The sequence below is a fragment of the Gossypium arboreum genome, chromosome 11 (genome assembly GCF_025698485.1).
Source record: "Gossypium arboreum isolate Shixiya-1 chromosome 11, ASM2569848v2, whole genome shotgun sequence".
NCBI classification, from domain to species: domain Eukaryota; kingdom Viridiplantae; phylum Streptophyta; class Magnoliopsida; order Malvales; family Malvaceae; genus Gossypium; species Gossypium arboreum.
In genome coordinates, this window is record NC_069080.1 from 51,219,836 (window position 1) to 51,240,928 (window position 21,093).

A 21,093-nucleotide genomic window follows, 5' to 3' on the forward strand; every position below is an offset into this window, starting at 1 on the left:
TGTTCATGCATCCTCGGGCAATCCTTCATAAAGTGGTCGGCCGATCCACACTTATAGCGAGCGATCACGAAACCAACAGCTCCCGAATGCCATTTGCCACAATGTGGACACTCCGCCCTCTCTCGCGATCATTTCCACCATGGCGATCGAAATGACTCGTGCGGTCACAGGGGTCGATCGCGTCCTCGTCTAGAAAAGCCCAAACGCCTCTAGACCGGCTCGCATCATCTCGAAATCTCTTGATGCTTGTTGAAGAGACTTTCCGAGGACCTCTTCGAATTCTCCAATCCCACATCAGCTTTTGTTTCTCCTTTCTAAGCTCTTGACTTTACAAGCTCGCTCAACAAGTACTACGAACTCTCGTATCTCGAGAATGCCAACAAACATCCTTATATCATCATTCAGCCCATCCTCGAGCGTTTACATAATAGCTTCGGACGAAATGCATTCTCGCGTCTGGCTAAGCCTCACAAACTTTCGTTCAGTAGTCGATAACGGACATAGAACCTTGCTTAAGATCAAGAAATTCCTCCGCTTTTGGTCGATGAATCTCGATGATATACTTTTTTGAACTCGGTTTGAAAGAATTCCCAAGTCACTTGCTCTCTAGGTACCACGTAAGTCGAGTACTCCACCAATAGTAGGCGGACTCGCGTAGCAAGGAGATGGTACACTTTAAGCACTCATCGGTGTACAGGATAGCTCATCAAGCACCGGATAGTGTTATCTAACCATAATTCAGCTCGCTCGGCATCAACATCATCCGTAGCCTTAAATTCAGTGGCCCCATGTTTTGAATCCTATCGATGGGGCTTACTTGACCTTATTTGGTCAGTCACGGAGGTATTGTAGGTGCGGGGTTGCATTTGTCGGGAATGGAGGTTGTGGAACAGTAGTGTTGGTTCGAATGCATTGATTAAACCATTCGTTTATCACACTATAAAAGGCTTGCCTAGCCTCGTCATTAGGATTGCTGGCCATAGGTTGAGAGTCCATGGCGCCGTCCCTTCTTGCGGGAGCAGGCGCCACACTCTCCACATCATCAGCTATCCTTTCGGTTGGGATCGGGATCCATTGCTATAAACAAACATAAAGTCAAATTGTCGTAAATCATCACACTATCGATTCATCATTTAATGGCATGTATAGCTAGACCCCAAGCACATCACGGTAGTCCTAGAATCGACTAAACCGTGGCTCGATACCAATAAAATTGTAACACCCCAAACCCGAGACCATCGCCGTGTCGGACCCGAGGGGTTAACAAGCCAAGTTCACATGTTTTGCCCACCAATTTGACATTTCCAGTCAGGCTGGAAAACTGCGTCACTGTCGCCTTAAAATCATATCTCGAGTTTCAAAACTCGGAAACTGGTTTCGTAAATTTTCCTGAATTTAGACTCATATATCCATCCATGGATTTATTTCTAGGATTTTGGTCGGGCCAATTGGTACAGTTTATTAGTTAAAGTTACCCATGTTACAGGGATCGACTGCTCTGACCTTCGCGCGGTATAACTTGAATATCTCTCTGTACAGGGATTTAATGCTGGTGTCGTTTGTTTCTAATGAAACTAGACTCAAAATGGAATCTGTACATATAAGGTATATTTCCTAATTATTTTTGGATAATTTATAGTGAATTTTTAAAGTTGCGACAGGGAACCCAGAAACCATTCTGGCCCTGTCTCACAATAGCTTTAATATCTCTTAACCTGTAACTCCTATGACCATTTCGTTTCTTCCATATGAAAATAGACTCATCAAGGTTCATTTACATAGCTTATTCACTATTTAATTCCATTCCTATGAATTTTGGTGATTTTTCACATTCATGCCACTGCAGCTGGCAGCATCTGTTTTTAAGGTAGGACTTACCTATTTGGTAGTCTCCATGAATCAACTAGTCTTGCCATACATAGGTTCATATATGATCATTTTAACCATGCAAATGGCTGATCATATGACCAACATTCCCATTTCCAAGCCATAGCCACATCATGACACCAAATATATACATACAACCCACAATTTGTCTAAGTTCATGCTTCCCTTTTGAGCCATTTTCGCATGGCCGTACATACTTACATTACAACATATTTAACAAACAAGAGGTAGTCCTATACATGCCATCTCAAGTTCAATCAAAAAATTTATACCAAAATGGAGGCTTGATAGTGTGAATGACTTGACTTCAACGATCCCAAATCCAATTGCTTGAGCGAAATCTAAAAAAAAGCGAGAGCCAAAGCAACGGGTAAGCATTCTTATGCTTAGTAAGTCTCAAGGAATATAATCAACTCTAATTACAGCAATACATTCACATAGCCAAATGCATCATTTCATTAATACACATTCTTACTTCACACTTCATCATTATATGATTTCACAAAATATCAATCAATTCAATAACTGAAATTTATTAGTCGATTGAGCGAATGTTGCTCAAACATGTCGACTTTCCAATGCACATATAACGTACCTTATCCTTTGGGCTTTTCGAGTGTACTAATTGAATTCATTACAGCAACCAACACTCACCTCCAGCCCAAGATTCTTGAATATAACCGGATATAATCACGTGCACAAATGCCTTGGTCTTAGCCGGATAGGATGTCTCATACGAATGCCTTGGTCTTAGCCGGATGTAGCCACTAGCACAATTGCCTTCAGGTCTTAACCGGATATAATCTCCAGCATAATTGTCTTGGATTTAGCCCGGATATCATTCAATTTCCATGAACACATACATCAATTATCATTGGACATACATAATTCATTTTCGTTACTAAGGCTCAAACGCAATTATAGTCGCAAGCATATTCGCCCGGGACTTAGCCGGGTAGAATTCAAATACTCATGCATACATAATCAATAATCAATACACATCCATACTTTATTTCACACAATTCAAGTAGGGTCACTTCTTGAGGACTTACCTCGGATGTTGTCGAACGGCTTTTTCGGCTATTCGATCACTTTCTCCTTCCCTTGTCCGATTGTGGCCTCTAAGCTCTTGAGCTAATTCAAACAAATTCAATTTATTAAAACCTCATTGTGCTAGCTTTTGGCGAATATGACAAGGAGTTTAAATGGTCATATGGCCACCCTTTAGCTTGAATACACAATGGTCATGCACATTTTATACTACATCAAGCAATTCAATACAATTTATTCGAGCATCAAGGAAATGCTAAGGCCTTCAATAGGCTACCCAAGGCCGAATATTCATGTACATGTTGAGGTCAATTTTAGCATAATACCTCACAAAACAGCATGCAATTTACTAATTAATGCTTTGCACATTGTATTAAAACTTATAATATAGCATCAAGCACCTACATGTGTGCTAGGCAATTGTGCTTGCAATTTCACAAGCATTCTTCCACATCTTCTTCTTTAAACCAATATATTCATCACTTAGTTCATAACCAAAACATAATGTGCAATCATATATATGCATATATGAGCATGGCGAATTTTCAAGGTGTCCATAGCCATCCAAAACACAAATTTTAACTAACATGCAAGAAGCATGAATCATGCTCAAGAATGCATCATGGCGAATATGACAATCATGCTCCTTTTCAACTTCAATCATGATAAAACAAAGAGAAAACTCAAAATCTTACTCATGAGTAGAAAATCCATCATTGCATGCATCATCATCAAGCTTCACACTTAGCATGCAATGGCTTTATCACCATAACAACTTTGGCCAAATACCATTTCCATGGCATAACAAAGATTTGAGCCATGGCTAACATGCACATCAAGTTAGCAACCAAGACATGCATGAAACTCCTAACACAACCTCATACATACCTTAATCTTGATGCAAACTTAGCCAAATCTCCTTCTAGATCTCTTCCAAACCAAGCATGAAGCAAAAATCCTCCCCCTTTTTCCTTAGTATTTTCGGCCAAGAAGTGAAAATGGATGAGCAAAATTTTTCTTTTCTTTCCTTAGGACATTCGGCCAAGAGCTATGGTGAAAGATGAACATTTTTTTTTTCCTTTTTTTTCCATACTCTTATTTTATTATTTCTAACATGCACCACTAGCAAAACATGTTTAAGACATGTTTTCTTTTGCCCATATTCATCACCATGGCCGCCACTATAGTCAAATTTGGGGAATTTGACATGCAAGGACAACATTTCTAGTGTGCATCAATAGGCCACTTCCACATTTGCCTATCTCAATTCTAAATTTTCTCACACAAGTCCTTTCTAGTGAAATTCACCTTTATAACACTAAATCAATCCTCAAAAAATGTCATACATGAATACTCATATATTATAGGCATCGAAATAAATTTTAAATTATTGTTATGCCTCGGTTTTGTGGTCCCGAAACCACATTCCGGCTAGGGTCTATTTTGGGCTGTCACACAATAGGTATATTCATACTAGATGACAATTTCATACCCACATACGAATGAGTAGTGTTAGGGTCTATCAAAGCAATAACATTAGCATCATAGAGAGAGAAAATACCAGTGGTCACATTAGGAGAAGTTGCATCTTCACGTGCGCGTATGGCATAGGCTCTGGCCGGAGATCTAGCTTCAGACCTCACTGTTGTATCTCTTGTCACATTCTTACTACTAGACCCATTCCCGACATTCCTCGGGGGTCTTCCCCTAAAAGCTGTGCCACTCGATTTTGGATTCCTAAAATTTTCTTTCTCTACCATTTTGGGGCAGTCTTTAATATAATGGTCTAGAGACCCACATCTAAAACAAGATCTGTCACTCACTTTGCAGTTTCTAAATGATGTCTACCACGTTGCTGGCATTTGGTTTTGGAAGGTTTAGCGTTACCCACGCTTGCCACATATGTAGCCTAAGATCTAAAACCCAAATTTTTCTTTCTACGGTTCTTGTATAAATGTCCAGCTGACACGTGTGAACGGGAGTATATCTCTCGAGATTTCTTAGACTGAGATGGAAACAACTTACTCATGTGTCTCTTTCTTGTGTCTCTAGCTTCAGACTCGGCTTTCCTCTTTTCTTGAATCAACTCTTCAGCTTTACAAGCCTGTTCGACGAGTACTACAAATTCCTTCAACTCAAGAATACCTACTAACGTCTTGATATCCTCATTAAGTCCATCTTCAAATCTCCTACACATTTTAGCCTCGGAAGATACACACTCCCGAGCGTACTTGCCTAGTCTGACGAATTCTCTCTCATATTCATTAACTGTCATACGGCCCTGTTTCAAATCCAAAAATTCCTTACGCTTCTAGTCGATGAACTGTTCACTAATATATTTCTTTCGAAGTTCCTCTTGAAAGAATTCCCAAGTAACCTTCTCTGAAGGTACCACGGATATCAATGTTCTCCACAAGTGATATGCCGCATCTCTCAATAAGGATATGGCACATTTTAAGCATTCCTCGGGTGTACAGGATAATTCATCAAATACCCGTATCAAATTTTCTAACCAGAACTCTACTCTCTTAAGGTTCAATTTTTATCAACTGGTGTTCTAGAGAATCTCATAAAATCCATACCTTGAGGCATCATGGGTGCGGGTTGAGGATTTGGAGGAGGTGGGGGAGGTTGAGCATTCGGGTTCATTCGAACGAACTCCGTGTACCAGGCATTCATCATGTGGAGAAAGGCTTCTCTGCGTCCTTCTCATCTACTAACAGTCTCAGGTTTACTATTGGATGATACTACTCCTTCAACGGGAGCAGGTGTGTTACTTTGTACAAAATCTACCACTTCTCTATTGAGATCCATTTGCTATATGAAAACACATTTTAAGATTGTCAGGAGTCATCACACTATCATAATATATGTATGACATGTATGGCTAGACTCGAACACATGCTACGTAGTCCAAGAACCGACTAAATTGTAGTCTGATACCACTAAAAGTAACACCTCTTACCCATGTCAAACATCGGGACAGGATACGAGACATTATCGGACTTAAATATACACATACAAGTAAAATCGAGCCATAAAATTTCAACCAATTCAAAAACATTCAACACAAACATATCCTCCCGTTTATGGACCTACGAGGCCCAAAACATACATTGAGAGTAGTGAGGGACTAAACGAGAACTTTAGAAGATTTTGGGCAACTCAACAATTTTTCTTGTTTTGGAGAGTCAAACGCCCGTTGAGGTAGGCCGTCTGATCACACACGCCCGTGTGGCTTGGGACACACCTGTGTCTTCAACTCGTGTAACTCTCTGACTATAACATCATTATTAAAGTAAAGTCACATGGCCATATCACACGCCTGTGTGTCCAGGCCGTATGGTACATTAAAAATAAATGAATTTTTCATAAAATGGCGTAGACTTCACACGGCCAAAGCACACGCCTGTATGGGTAGCCCGTGTCTCTCACACGGCTATACAACACACTCGTGAGAGCAGACCATGTGTCACACATGGCCTAGACACATGCCCATGTGTCTACCCATGTGGATCATTTTAAGGCTATCTTCCAAGCCAATTGTCACTCTCAAACATCCCTACACTCAAACTTGTTTCATAACATGCAAGATAGCATATTTAAACACTCAATATCCAATTCCATGGCATTTTCATGCCTTCAAAATATCATCCTAATGCATATTCATTTAGTCACACCATTTAGAAACATTCCACACCAATTTCATGCATAACCAAATTTGTTATCCAAATTCCATAATACATATCCATGACCATGATCATCTTAAGTCATTAAGTCATTTCTTTTCTCCTAGCATATATTCCACACCTTATCATTCATTCACCAAGAAATAACATATCACATCATCAAGGCATTAGGACATGCATGCATGGGTAATTAGATTACAACCCACTAATCAAATATAAGCCATATCATGTGGCCATTACAAAATGAATCATCAATATTAGAGGCCTATACAACTTGGCCAACTTGGCATGACACATATAAAAAAATAACGAAGTCCCCTATACATGCCATACTCAAATTATCAAATTCACTATACCCAATATTCTTTTGATAATGTGATTGAATACTCCGACAGCTTTCGATCCCCGAGCTAGCTTGGCGGAACTACAAAGGATGGAAAAGAAAGGGGGTAAGCATTAAGGCTTAGTAAGTCCACAAGCAAATAATTTGCAATGATAGTAAGCAACTATCATACAAAGACATAATAACATAACCATAAAGATCATTCATCATTCAAGCATTTTGACTTATTTATCAAGTATTCATATATATATATACTTTCTCATCACAATTCATCCTTTATCACGGCATTGCTTGATAGTTTAGCGTACATACCTGTACTTACCAGTAATATGTCATATGATCATACCTTTTTTAACATGCGCTCCTTAGGACTTTCATTACATCATCCATTTCATTGCCCATTGAACACTCAGAATACTATTGGATACATGGAAAACTTGCACATAAGTGCCACATATACATACGTAGCCAAAGCTACCTCATAACATGTAACGCTGGCAAATGAGCTACTCACGGGCCTGCTTATATAAGCTATCGGTCAAGGTGTAACCACACGGGCTACTCACACAAGCTGTCAGGTAGCCGAACAACTCAGGACTACCTAACCACCGGTAGGACACACAAGACCAGTACTCGGAACCACATTACATGTACCTTGTACATCATGAACTCAGACCACTCAATGAGTTCAGAGGTCACATATATATATCACGAACCCAGATCGCTCAATGAGTTCAGAGTTCTTAATTCCTAGTGACTTGTCACTTGTATCCTAGACTATTCCTAAGGTTCAAATGGGGTTTCCTTGCTTGTTTCATCACTTTCGAACTTGCTCGTAATGTCGTTTACACTATCCATAATACCAACCATGTACTCATGGAATATCAAGGCATATAATTCATGATAACAAATAAGCATTTAAGTTCATATAACATTAAAGCATTAAAAAATGTAATACACCACATTATTTACACATGAACTTACCTCAGTACAAAATGATGATAAACGAGCCTATTCGTCGAAAACCTTATTCTTCCTTCGATCAAGACCCGTACCATGTTTTTCTTATCTATAATGCCAAATTTAACTTGTTGAATAATCACATTGTCCAAATCAATCCATAATTCATACTTTGATGAAATTACCTTTTTACCCCTAACTTTTCACTTATTTACAATTTAGTCCCTGGGCTTGAAAAATGAAATGCATGCATTTTATTTGTTACCGAAGCCTAGCCGAATTTTCCTTACACCCATAACAGCCCACATTTTCGTTAAAATTAGAGTTTTATAACTTATTTTACACCTTTTTCAATTTAGTCCCTTTTAGTGGTTTTCATGAAAAATCATCTTTTGAAAGATGTTTTTCACAGACTAAATTCTCATATTCCTCCATAAACCATTAAAATACATGCATGTCACACATGGGTAAATTTTCATACATAAACCCTGCTTCAGAATAAGGGTGGAAATAGGTATATCAATATATGAGGACTTCAAAAATGTAAAGAACATTAAAAACAGCTAGGGGACACTTACTATTGAGCTTGAAAAGATGAACAAACCCTAGCTATGGTGACTATTGAAATTTCGTCTAGCTCTTGGAGAAGATAGACAAATTTTTGCTTTCTTTTTCCATTTTTGTTCTTTTATTTATCAAATGACCAGAATGCCCTTAAGTCCTTTCTTTCAAATTTTTCCTACACATGTCCATTTTGTCTAAACTTTTTAAAATTGGTTAAATTGCTAATTAGGACCCTCTAATTTATAATCTAAAGAAATTTCATGCTAAAAGCTTCTAGAACACAAGTTTTGCATCTTATTCAATTTGGTCCCTAAGTTCAACTAGACATTTTATGCATAGAATTTCTTCATGAAATTTTCACACAAGCATGTATTCATATCATGAACCACATAATAATCATAGAATAATTATTTTTGTAATATCTCGAATTAGGGCCTAGTAAGAATAGTGGTTTTGAGACCACAAATTCGATGTTAAAATAATTATTTCATGATCATTATGAGGTCTAGGATATGAAAATAAATATGTGTTAAAGTTTCATGAAGAAACTTTATGTGTAAGGTGTCTAATTGGAAATTAAGGACCAAATTGAATAAGCTGCAAAACTTGGGTTCTAGAAGCAATTTGTATGAAATTGCTTTAGAATGTTAATTAGAGGTTCTTAAAGAGTAATTTTCCCAATTCTAAGTTTTTGGACAAAAATGGGCATGCATGGAAAAGTTTGAAGGTTTAATAAAGAATGACATTTTTGTCATTTGGTATTAAAATTAATAAAAAGGGAAAGAAAGTAAAATTCAGCCATTTCTTCTCCATGGCTACCGTGAATTAAAGGGTTTGCATAGCTAGGGTTTTCAACATTCCAAAGCTCAATAGTAAGTGCTCCCTAGCCCCGTTTTTAACGTTCTTCGTATTTTTTAGATCCTCGTAACATGTTCTCTCTATTTCTACCCATATTTCAAGCTAGGGTTCATATTCAAAAATTTACACTTGCATGAGATGTTTGTGTTTTGATGATTTATGGATGAATATGAGAGTTTAAAGGATAGTAAGCAACTTTTACTAAGTAGTTTTTCATGGAAATGGCTTAAGGGACCATTTTGTAAAAGTTGTGAAAATGGGTAGAAAAATGTGAAATGAAAGAAAGAGTGGGCTGATATAGGCAAGGAAAATATTCAGCTACGCTTGGGTAACATAGAAATTTCATGCATTTCATTATACGAGCCTTAGGACTAAATTGTAAAAATGTGTAAGTTAGGGGCAAATTGGTCATTTTGCCCAAGGGTGAGTTTTAGGCCTAAAATGAATAATGTGATGTATTAATAATCTAATTTTATTGATATAGACCTCGAGGAAACAATGTCGGTGGTTGACTGTGGAAAATAAAAGGTTTAGGAATAACCAAAATACGAAATTGAAGCCATTACCAGGTAAGTTCGTATAACCCAACGTAAACTCTTAATATACTTAAACATGCGTATTCTTGAATGTATGAAAGTTTAGATATTCATTGCATGGTAATTTATGTAATGTGCTTGTGTGAATGAAAGATGATAAATATCCCGGTTGAAAAAAAAAAAGGGAGATCTGATGGATAAATTATGGCTTACATGACATGAGATCCTATATGTGTTGTAGAAAAGAATTTAGCCCAAACGGGTAATCTGATGATCTCAAAATAGAAAGGATCTAGCCCGAACGGGTGTTCCTTGAGTGATCGAGCCTCTCGAAGAATATGGGTGCATTAAGGATTTAGCTCGGACGGGTAATCCGATTGAGGACTAAATTTAGCCTAGATTGGCAATTCAAACCCGAGCATATGAGAGCAATTATCGTTGAAAGGGATTTAGCCTGACCTGGTAATCCCGACATTGCTTTATGGGTTAATACTACGAAGGATTTAGCCTGGACTGGTAACCTCGCCGTAAGATATAAGGTCCACGGGAGTGCGTACTAGAGATGATCACTTGTATAACTTGACGGTAAATGGGCTATCCATCGAGATTTTCGAGAAATTCAACGGGATTAATAGGAGAAATAGAAATGGAAATATTGAATTGATGAGCTCATCTAAGATTATTGACATGATGTCTTTGTTATGAGGCTTGTAACACCCCTCACCCGTACCCGACGCTGGGATAGGGTTCGAGGCATTACTAGGACTTTTCATTCTAGAACATACCAAATTGGGTCACCAAGTTTAACTCAAATTTTTAAGCTTTTCATCCATGAACAACTCGTCCCTTATATAGGCCTTCGAGGCCTATAACATACCTAGAGGCAGTGTGGGACAAATTCGGGTACATTCGATAAACCTTGGGCTCCTTATGAAATTTTTCCTTATCATAAAGTGTCACACGCCCGTGTAGGTGGGCCGTGTGGACTCACACGCCTGTGTGAATTGGGGCACGCCCATGCTCTTTAGCCATGGGCGACACTGACTTATCAACACGGTCATGGCACACACTCGTGCTGGCTGCCCATAGACGACACTGTCGTTTTAACACGGCCATGGTGCATGCCCGTGTGGCATACCCGTATACAACTTTGAGCTAAAATTTTAAGTGCAAGGGATACACGACCATAGCACATGCCCATGGGAAGGAACCGTGTGTCACACACAGCCTAGACACACGCCCGTGTGTCTAACCATGTGGACTCTAATAGGCTATTTTCCAAGCCTTTAGTCACCTCTTTCTACTACTTGTGCTTAGTGATTATCAAATTCAAAGTAAAACACAATTATACACTTGTAAATAATCTTGATTAAACTAGATGTATGGAAACCTCATATCATTGGTTTCATACATGATAGGTTATTTCCCATTTAGTGTCTATAGGTCCCCATGTCACTGTAATTCATCCGAAATTGGCTCGTTCATGTGACTCATTGCCAATTAGTAATGACCCATCACTTGTAAATAAAACCATGCACAAATTCGTAGGTCATAGCCTACTTCAATTAATCCAATTTTCCTGGCAATATACAAAGAGATAAACATATTTTTACATGCCTTCATTTGGCAAATAAAATGACACATATAACAAAATACTTAAAAATACTATACATGCCATTGAACAAAACAAACAAAGTCTTTATACCAAAGCTTGTCTAGTTGATAGTGTGTTGACTCTCCAATAGTCTTCCAATCCTTTCGAGTCCTTGAGCTTTGTGAGACAGGGAAAAAGAGAGGGGTAAGCATTTACATGCTTAGTAAGCTCGAATAACCAGAAAGAAAACTTACCGAGTAATCAACATACATCCATATCTAAATCATGAAATCATCTATTATAAAATGATTCCCTATAGCATGCACTCAATCAATGAGTTAGTCACATAACAAAGCATCATGTAATTTATGTAGATGAGCTCATCATTCATCATCTTATTGACATACATCATATTAATCCCATTGAGTTTCTAGGAAATCTCGACGGAATACCCATTATCTGTCAATTCTTACGAATGATTATTTCACATATATGCACTCGCGCGAACCTCACATCTCATGGCAGATTACCAGTCCAGGCTAAATCCCCGATATCATGAACTCATATGGTGATGTCGAGATTACGAGTCCAAGCTAAATCCCTTATAACGACAAACACCCTTAATGAGCTCGGATCTAAATTACCAATCCGGGCTAAATCCAGACCCTAATCGGATTACCCATCCGGGCTAAATCCATAATGCGCACATATACTTCGGGAGGCTTGATCATTCAAGGAACACCCGTCCGGGCTAGATCCTTTTCATACTTGAGATCACGGATTACCCGTCCGGGCTAAATCCTTACTGCAATACATTCAGGATCTCCTTACACATATCAATGAGGGTTTATCCATCGAATTCCCTTTGTCAACCTCATCCGAGACATTTTTCACATGTTACCATCAAATGTGCATTTCTATAATATTTCATGCTAATAATAAATGCAATCATCATGCATTCATAAATCATTCAACCATGCATATTAGTGGTTTACTTTAAGTTATCCGAACTTACCTGGTATTCTTTTCGGAGTTGGTTTCGGTTATTCCGAAACCTTGCGTTTACCTTGATCGACCTTCGGAATTTGTTCCTCGGGGTCTATAACAGAAAAATTAACTCATTAATACACTACATTATACATTTCAAGTTTAATATCTACCCTCGGTCCAAATGACGATTTTGCCCCTAACTTTTCACATTTTTACGTTTTAGTCCCTAGGCTCGTATAATGAAACACATGCACTTTCTATCTTACCCAAGCCTAGCCGAACACTTTTCCTTCATATGGTAGCCCACATTTTCCATTATTTTCTCATTTCTACCACACATTTACATCTTTTGCAAAATAGTCCCTATAAGGGTTTTTCATGAAAATCAACTAGGAAAAGATGTTTAATACACATTCATCTTTCATATTCTTCCATAATCCATCAAAATACAAGCAACTCATGCATGGGTAAATTTTTAAACATGAACCTTAGCATGAAATATGGGTAGAAATGGAGAGAGCAAGCTACTAGGATTTCAAAAATACAAAGAGCATGAAAAACGGGGCTTGGGAGCACTTACTATTGAGCTTGGAAAGCTTGAAAACCCTAGCTGTGGTGTCCCTTCAAATTTCGTAGCCATGGAGAAGAAAATGGCTGATTTTTTTCTTTCTTTTCCTATTTTATTTCATTAAAATACCAAATAACCAAAATGCCCTTAAGCTATTTTCTTAAAATTCCATCCATGCGAGCTCATTTTTGTCCAAAAACTTAGAATTTAGGCAAATTGCTCTCCAAGACTTTCTGATTCATAACCCAAAACAATTTCATTCAAATTGCTTCTAGAATTCATGTTTTGCAATTTATTTAATTTAGTCCCTAATTTTCGATTGAACACCTTACTCAAAGAATTTATTCATGAAACTTTAACACATGCATATACTCATACTCTAGGCCTCATAATAATCATAAAATAAATATTTTAATGTTAGATTTGTATTCCCGAAACCACTATTCTGACTAGGCCCTATTTTCGGGATGTTACATTTCTCCCCCCTTAGGGACTTTCGTCCTCGAAAGTCTTACCAAAAAATAGATTCAGATATTGACTTCTCATGGTTTCTTTCGGCACCCATGTAGCCTCTTCTACACCATGTCGATGCCATAAAACTTTTACTAGAGCCACATCTTTATTTCTCAAGTGTTTAACTTCACAAGCCAATATCTTAACTGGTTCCTCTCCATAAGTCATGTCCGGCCGAATTTCAATCTCAGTTGGTGAAATTACAAGAGAGGGGTTTGATCGGTATCTCCTTAACATGGATACATGGAACATGTCATGAATCTTTTCCATTTCGGGTGGCAACGCCAAACGATAGGATAATAGTCCAACTCTTTCGGTGATCTCATATGGTACAATAAATTGTAGACTCAGTTTACCTTTCTGACCAAATCTAAATACCTTTTTCCATGGAGATTCTTTCAAGAATACTCTATCCTAACTTGAAACTCAATTTCCTTTCTTTTCAGATCAGCATAAGACTTTTGCCTATCTGATGCCGCTTTTAAACAATCCCATATCACTTTAACTTTTTTTTTCAGTTTCTTTAATCAAATCAACTCCATGAATCCAATTTTCCTTGAGTTCTGTCCAATACAATGGAGTTCGGCACTTCTTGCCATATAAGGCCTCATAAGGCGCCATCTTCAAACTTGTTTGGAAACTATTGTTGTAGGCAAATTCTACCAATGGCAGGTATTTTTCCCAGCTACCTTGAAATTTGAGGATGCAACAACACAACATGTCCTCGAGAATCTGAATCATCCACTCAGACTGGCCATCGGTCTGAGGGTGAAAAGCTGTGCTAAAGCTCAACTTTGTACCCAAGGCTTCTTGTAACTTCTTCTAGAATCTCGAATTGAACCTCGGGTCTCTGTCCGAAATAATCGATAGTGGTACACCGTGTAATCTTACTACCTCAGAAATGTACAAATCGACCAATCTATTAAGGGATTAATCCATCCTTACCGGGATAAAATGAGCCTACTTTGTCAATTTGTCCACTATAACCCATATGGCATCTTTCCTTTTTGGAGTTAAAGGTAATCCTGTCACGAAGTCCATGGTAACTCTGTCCCACTTCCATTCGGGGACCATTACTGGCTGTAACAAACCTGAAGGCACTTGATGTTCAGCTTTAACTTGCTGACATACCAGGCATTTCGATACAAATTCAGAAGCATCTCTTTTCATGCTGTTCCACCAGTACATCTTCTTTAAATCGTTGTACATCTTGGTACTTCCCGGGTGAACAGACAAACGACTGTTATGTGCTTCTTGGAAAGTCTTCCGAATAAGTTCATTGTCTTTTGGTACACAAACCCTATATCTGAACATTAAACATCTGTCAGGACTAATTCAAAAATCTGATTCAACACCAGACTCACATTGAGCCCTTTTTGCTTGCGAGTCATCATCATTAAGCTGAGCATCATGAATTTCCTACAGAAATGTCGGCTTAGCCTCCAGCTCGGCCAAAACTAAACCATTATCAAGCAATGTCAAACGAGTATCCATGGCTCTCAAAGCATACAGGGATTTTCTACTCAATGCATCGGTAACCACATTTGCCTTTCCCGGGTGATAGTCGATAATCAGATCATAATCCTTAATAAATTCTAACCATCTCCGCTGTCTCAAATTTAATTCTTTCTGAGTCATCATGTATTTCAAACTCTTATGGTCCGTGAATATACGACAAGTCTCGCCATACAAATAATGCATCCAAATTTTCAAGGCAAAAACAATAGCAGTAAGCTCTAGGTCGTGGGTTGGATAATTCTTCTCGTGAGGCTTGAATTGCCGTGAAGCATAGGCTATCACCTTGCCATCTTGCATAAGTACACAACCCAATCCATTTAAGGATGCATCACTATAGACCACAAGCTCTTTTCCCGGTTCAGGTAGCACTAAAACAGGAGCTTCGGTCAACAATGTCTTTAACTTCTCAAAACTTTGCTGAGACTTCTCTGCCCGTTCAAACTTAATGTCTTTCTGTAATAGCTTCGTCATCGGAGTCGCTATCATGGAAAATCCTTTTACAAACCTTCGATAGTGATCGCGTGATTCGTAACAAGTAATAAATATTTATAATGAAGATCAAAACTAGACTAACTATTATCACGACGAAAAGGCAAGCGCACCTATCGAACAATAGTATAGTAATTGACAAGACTGTGATATCGTACCCAAGGGAACCAAAAGTACTAGTAATAACTATCTTTTTATTATTTAATCTAGAATTAAAGAGGGGTTGTTTATTAAACTAATTAACTAAACTAATTAACTAATTAAACTAAAGCAAAGAGAAAATTTGGAAAAATACTTGAAGAAAAGTAATTGATAGAGACGACACCCAAGGAGGAATCCACCTAGATTTCACTTGTTATATGACTCTGAACCAGATGATTTATTCACTTGACTTGATCCGTGAGACTCCCCAACCTATATTATTATCTCTTTCGAGACTAATAACGTCTAACCTCAGTTGAATTAATTGAAATCTCTTTCTTAATTAGAACCCCTAGGGAAGCAGTAAATCGATCTATGGACTCCCATATTAGGTTTCATCCTAATCCGACAAAATCTCGTAACCCTATTTCTAGGCATTCGATCAACTCCGCTTAATTATGCCAAATCTACTCTTAGACAGGGACTTTTGCTCCTCTGCATAAACACATCAAATCATGAATCAATACCCGGAATATTAACTCAAGCATTAAGAACACATAATTAAGAACAAATCAAGTATTTATTATACAGTTCAGATAATAATAACAAGATCCATCATAGGTTCAACCCCCTTAGGTATCTAAGGGGTTTAGTTCATAATAAAATAATAGTATATCTCAAAAGTATGAAAATAACAAAACATAAAGAAAACTCTAAAACTCCTGAAGGAATTTTGAGAGAGATCTTCAGTCTTGGAGTAGCTCCGACTTTTGGGATGGATCATCTGGCTTCCTTCAAGTAATTCCTGGCGTGTGGTTTTGTACTCTAGAAAAGTTCTGGAGAGGACCCCATTCTAAGTCATAATTAGGGTGTTTATATAGGCTTTGGATTGGCTTTCTTCCTCCCTAAGTATCCTTTTTCGTGTAAAATACAGCTTCTTGAAAAAGGGACACGGCCGTGTGCCACGGCCGTGTGACGTAATTGGCAGGCCGTGTTCAATCCGTTAAATTACACACGGACGTATGGGTCAATGGCCAGGCTGTGTGAATAGTGAAATCCTTGGTCGACACCCTCGAAAGACACATGCATGTGAACTGTCCGTGTGGCAAGGCTTAAGCCGTGTCATCTTCTCGATTTGGTCTGTTTTGTCCATTTTTTGCTTATTTTTTGCTCCTTTTGACTCTTGGTGCTCTCCTAAGTACAAAACATGAAATAACCGGATTAAGAGCACCAAAATCCACAAAGCTAGTAATAAACATCCATAAATATGCTAAGTATTTGAGGTAAAAATATGTATAATAGTAACCGGCTAAGCCCAAAAAGCTTCTAACCTCGGTTACATTCTTAGGAAATTTTCATTCAAAAATTGCAGAAATCTTACTTGGATCAACTCGGATACCTTCACCCGAAACTACATGACCCAAAAATCCAACTTCCTGGAGCCAAAACTCACTCTTGCTAAACTTAGCATACAGTTGCTTTTCCCGCAAGGTCTACAACACAATTTTCAGATGCTTCGCATGCTCTGTCTCATCTTTAGAGTAGATCAAAATGTCATCAATAAACACAACGACAAACTTATCCAAATATAGTCGAAAGATCCTATTTATTAGATCCATAAACACAGCCGGTGTATTTGTCAGCCCAAATGGCATGATGAGAAATTCATAATGGCCATACCTCGTTCTAAAAGCTGTCTTGGGTACATCCTAGTCTTTAACTCACAGCTGATAATAGCAAGACCTCAAGTCTATCTTGGAGAATGCGATGGCTCCTCTTAACTGGTCAAACAAATCATCGATCCTTGGCAACATGGTGACTATCAAGAATAAGTATCCTTCTTTACGAACCATCTTTCTTCTTTACAAACAACACGGGGCACCCCAAGGTGAAAAACTTGGCCTAGCGAATCTTTTATCCGTTAGCTCTTGCAACTATGGTTTTAACTCCTTCAGCTCGGTAGGTGCCATTCTGTATGGGGCAATAGAAATGGGAGTCGTCCCTGGCACCAATTCAATACCAAACTCTATCTCTCTTTCAGGAGGTAATCCAGGTAATTCCTCCAAAAACACAACTGGGTACTCACATACTATCGGCACGGACTTGATTTTCAGCTCTGTTTCCTTCGTGTTCAGTACAAATGCAAGGTAGACTTCATATCCTTTCCTTATATATCTCTGGGCAACCATTGCCGTGGTTGTAACCAGCGAGAAACCCAATTCTCTTGATTCAACCTGTAGAATCTTACCATCCGGGCATTTTAACTTAATATACTTATTACCACAATTCACAATTACATTGTGAAGGGCTAACCAATCCATACCCAGTATTACATCAAATTCATCAAATGGTAACAACATAAGGTTAGCTGGAAAACAATGACCTTGAATCGTCAAAGGACAATTCTTACAGACTTTATCAACTAGGATGGATTTGCCTAGTGGGTTCGACACTCTAATGATGAATTCTGTAGGTTCAACAGATATGTTCATACTAGACGCCAATCTTATGCAGATATATGAATGCGTTGACCCTGGGTCAATTAAAGCAACAACACTTGTATTAAAAAGAGAGAAAGTACCCGTAATAACATTAGGAGCAGAGCCTTCCTCTCGAGCACGTATCGTATACATTCTTGCCGGGGCACGAACCTCTGATTTTGCAGTGTCTTTCGTCACAACTCGACTGCCACTAGCACTCTTAGGGTATCTCAGAGGTCTACCTCGTGGAAGGGGAGCACTCGACTTCGGGGCTATTTCCACTTCTTTTTTAGCTCGTTTCGGGCAGTCTCTGAGAAAGTGATCAAGAGAACCACATCTGAAGCACGCGCCACTCTTCATTCGGCACTCTCCAAAGTAAAATTTGTTACAGCTCTTACACTTCAGTTTTTGATCATCTACATTCCCCACACTAGTCACCATCGGGGAGAAAGACTTTTGACCTCGTCGTTTAGAGCTTCTCGATCTACCCGAATATCCTACTGATGAAGTGGAGCATTCATGCAGGCTCTTGGCTTTCTTCGTGGAGAACGAGAGTGTTTTATCACTAGACCTCTTGCTTTCAACTCGAGCCTCTCTCTTATCTTGTTTTCTTTCATTATTAAGTTCTTCGGCCTTTTTGGCTCGATCGGCCAATGCGGTAAACTCCCGTGTTTCCAAGATCCCAATCAAGAACTCGATATCCTCATTTAGACCTTCCTCAAATCGTTTACACATTTTCGATTCAGTTTGGGCCCATTCAGTTGCATACTAGCTTAGTTGTACGAACTCTCTCTCGTATGCTGCTACAGTCTTGTTCCCTTGTTTGAGTTCTAGGAACTCCTTTAGCTTCTAGTCCAAAAACCGTTAGCTAATATGTTTTTTCCTAAACTCTGCTTGGAAGGAATCCCAAGTAATATTTTCCTTCAGCACTACCAAGGATACAGTCTTCCACCAATTGTATGCAGTGTCCTTCAAAAGGGACACAACACACTTCAAAAATTCCTCGAGTGAACATGACAAGTCATCTAGCACCCGTCTAGTATTTTCGAGCCAGAACTCGGCTCTTTCAGTGTCACCATCAACTTTAGCTCTGAATTCCTCAGCCCCATATTTTCTAAGCTTATCTACAGGGGCTTTACCGATTCTCACCGGTGCCATACCTCGTTGCACATCCTCATCAGGTTGGTTAGGGGGCGGGGGAGGTCTTGGTATATTGGGGCGATTTCTCATATAATCCCCAAACCTTTCATCCATAATATCAAAGAAGGCAGCTCGGGCCTCTTCTCGGCCTTCTAACATCAGCCTTCTACTACTACTAGATACAGCTCGCTTTACGGAAGCTGGAGCATGGCTCTCGACTCCCTCGAACTCATCTTGTGCTTCATTGGAAGACATTCACTATATTCAAAACAGTTTAAACAATTAGGAGGCGTCACACTATTAACATTCGAATAATGGCATATATAGCGAACTTTAACATCCTCTACGGTAGTTCTAGAACAGATTAAACCGTAGCTCTGATACCAATAAATGTAACACCCCTCACCTGTGCCTGACGCCGGGATAGGGTTCGAGGCATTACCAGGACTTTTCATTTTGGAACGTCCCAAATTAGGTCACCCAATTTTACTCAAAATTTTAAGCTTTTCATCCATGAACAACTGGTCCCTTTTATAGGCCTTCGAGCCTTATAAGATACCTAGAGGCAGTGCGAGACAAATTCGGGTACGTTCGATAAACCTTGGGCTCCTTAGGAAATTTTTCCTTATCATAAAGTGTCACACACTCGTGTAGGAGGGCCGTGTGGACTTACACACCTGTGTGACTTAGGGCACGCCTATGCCTTCCAGCCGTGGGTGACACTAACTTATCAACACGACCATGGCACACACTCGTGCTGCCTGCCAGTGGACGACACTGTCGTTTTAACACGGCCATGGTGCACGCCCGTGTGGCATACCTGTGTACAATTTTGAGCTAAAATTTTAAGTGCAGGGGACACACGACCATAGCACACGCCTATAAGAGGGAACCGTGTGTCACATACGGCCTAGACATACGCTTGTGTGTCTAACCATGTGGACTCTAATAGGCTATTTTCCAAGCCTTTTTTCCCCTCTTTCTACTACTTGTGCTTAGTGATTATCAAATCCAAAGTAAAACACAATTATACACTTGTAAATAATCTTGATTAAACTAGATGTATGGAAACCTCATATCATTGGTTTCATACATGATAAGTTATTTCCCATTTAGTGTCTATGGGTCCCCATGTCACTGTAATTCATTCGAAATTGGCTCGTTCATGTGACTCATTGCCAATTGGTAATGACCCATCACTTGTAAATAAAACCATGCATAAATTCATAGGTCATAGCCTACTTCAATTAAGCCAATTTTCGTCGCCATATACAAAGAGATAAACATATTTTTACATGCCTTCATTTGGCAAATAAAATGACACATATAAAAAAATACTATACATGCCATTGAACAAAACAAACAAAGTCCTTATACCAAAGCTTGTCTAGTTGATAGTGTGTTGACTTTCCAATCGTCTTCCAATCCTTTCGAGTCTTCGAGCTCTGTGAGACAGGGAAAAAGAAAGGGGTAAGCATTTACATGCTTAGTAAGCTCGAATAACTAGAAAGTAAACTTACTAAGTAATCAACATACATCCATATCTAAATCATGAAATATTCAATTATGAAATGATTCCCTATAGCATGCACTCAATCAATGAGTTAGTCACATAACAAAGCATCATGTAATTTATGTAGATGAGCTCATCATTCATCATCTTATTAACATGCATCATATTAATCCCATTGAGTTTCTAGGAAATCTCGATGGAATACCTATTATCCGTCAAATCTTACGAATGATCATTTCACATATATGAACTCCCGCAAA